General features: G+C 40.7%; 1 long non-coding RNA gene across 1 annotated transcript in view; it reads right to left on the reverse strand.

The window, feature by feature from the left end:
* Positions 1-2,342, reverse strand: part of LOC101859593 — a 6,060-nt gene that overhangs the window by 2,858 nt on the left and 860 nt on the right. The window contains exon 2 of the long non-coding RNA XR_001185202.1: positions 493-610. This is a non-coding gene — a long non-coding RNA (uncharacterized LOC101859593). The remainder of the gene's footprint in view (positions 1-492; positions 611-2,342) is intronic.

Here is a 2,342-nt window from a genome sequence, read left to right on the forward strand (position 1 = left end):
CATGTGTGTGTGTGTGTGTGTGTGTGTGTATGTGTGTGTGTGTGTATCTTTGTGTGTGCGTGCGTGTGTACGCGCTTGTGTGCGCGCGCGCTGTGTGTGTGCGTGTGTGTGTGTGTGCGCGCGCGTGCACGCGAGTGAGTGTGAGTGTGTATGTGAGTGCGCACACTCGTGTGTTTCTGTCTGTGTGTGTGTGCGTGTGCGTGTGCGTGCGTGCATGTGTGCATGTCTCTGTGTGTGTATGTGTGCGTTTGTAGCCTCCACACACATCCAGAGTGGGTGGTTGGCAGGTCCTCTACTCTGAGGTGGTCCGCTCCTTCTTTCCTATCAAACATCTAGGCCTACTGTCTTTATCTCCCCCTCCTTCTTTTTTGTGTTTTTTACTCTCTTGTAACACCTCTAATCTTGGGCACTTAAGTGACTTATTGTGTTGTAAGTGCCGTACAACACTTACTAAAACTAAGACCCATCCACCCTCTAGTCACAGCAGCTCACCTTGGTGCGTCCCTTGCCACTGTGAGAGGAGGTCACATGACGGTGAAGGTCAATGCTCATGTGGTCGAAGCGGTCAAGGTTGTGGTCAATATAGTAGGTGGACACCTGTGCAGGCATGCTGGGGGAAGAAATCGATGAAGATGATGACGATGATGATGATGATGATGAAAAAGGCTTAAAAGACCACATTTTTCATATACATGTATAGGTTTATACATTACATGCAGATTTGCTTGTCTAAAAATTACTTTAAAGACACTCTACCATTTCTGCTTTATAAATCTAAAGTGACAACAACGAGGATATAGTGATGATGATGACGACGACGACGACGAAGACGATGATGATGATGATGATGATGATGATGATGATAATGATGATGATGACGATGACGGCGCTGCTGTTAATGCCCAATTATAACCAGACTGATCGAAAATTACTCCAGAATCTCCTTCGACTTTATTTTTCCTTCAATGATGTTTCTGAGCGTCATTATGGTCTGCTGGGGGTAATTATAGACTGAAGAGTGCACAGAGCCTGCTGCCGGGCGAGATTGGCGCTATTTAAATTATGTTATAAATATTTATTATCACGATGGATTACACAAAGTGTTAATAACATAGTGCTCAGTTCTTATGTTCTTGCGGATGATAAACAGCCATTATGAAAAACCGTAAAATGGATACAGAAGTGTGAATTGAACATAGCAATGTTGCATAATATACTAGATCTATATTCGGAATATCAACGCTAGGTCAATTAAGGTCACTTTCTTTCAAGTTTATTAGACTAAAACCTTATCGGGGTGAAGGGCTTGTTCACGACAGACACGGTACGGTAAGTAATATAATACATGTACAAGTGGCCTGAGTGTACAGTAAGTTGATATGGCACATAACGGCCTTGAACTCTTGTTTCTATGTTTGAGCAAAATAATAATGTGCGGAAGATAAACATACGATCATGTAAAACTAGGTCAGACATAACAGAAGTATGAATTAAACATATCACACATTGGATATAGACTTTAAGGTCAATTAAGATCACTTTGTTTCAAGTAGATCTGTACTAGATTACAACCTTATCGAGTTGACAGGCGCGTTCAAGCAGACATTGCACGTTAAGTAAGTATAATAATACTGAGGATGACGGCAAGGCGACCTTGCCCTCAGTGCGTATGTTTGTTCAAAAAAATGTGCAGATGATAAACAACTAGATCTATTATGTTAAATTGGGACAGAGAAGTGTGAATTGAAGAAGATAATTTTACATAAATTGGAAATAGACGTTAGGTAAATTGAGATCACTTTCTTTCAAGTACACTGAGTTGAAGGGCGTTTTCAGGACAGACACGGAACGCCAAGTATACATTTATACGTATATGGCACAGCGAGGTTGAGACGACCTTGACCTTTGTGTATGTTTGTGCAAAATAATGTGCGGATGATAAACAAGGGTAACGTAAAACTAGGTCAGGCATAACAGAGATATGAAAAGAAATGCTGTACTAATAAACAAATTATATTTTATCCGAAAGAGAGGAAAGGTCAATTAAGGTTATTTCTTTTAAGTACATTAGATTAGAACCTTTATACTTAGTTGAAAAGTACTACAAGACTTCGTAAGTACTGCGATATGGGCTACATTTTTATTATATTTAAGACAGTGGTGGATTTGACCTCAACTCAAGTGTTTGAGCGGACGATAAACAGCGATGATGTAAACCTAGTACGCGGAAAGAGAGAAACAGAGAGATAGGCTAGACAGAGAGAGAAAAGAGAGAAAAACATGGGAGAGAGAGAGAGAGAGAGAGAGAGAGAGAGAGAGAGAGCGAGAGATAGATAGAGAGA

The sequence above is a fragment of the Aplysia californica genome, unplaced genomic scaffold (assembly GCF_000002075.1).
Source record: "Aplysia californica isolate F4 #8 unplaced genomic scaffold, AplCal3.0 scaffold00583, whole genome shotgun sequence".
Taxonomy (NCBI): Eukaryota; Metazoa; Mollusca; class Gastropoda; order Aplysiida; family Aplysiidae; genus Aplysia; species Aplysia californica.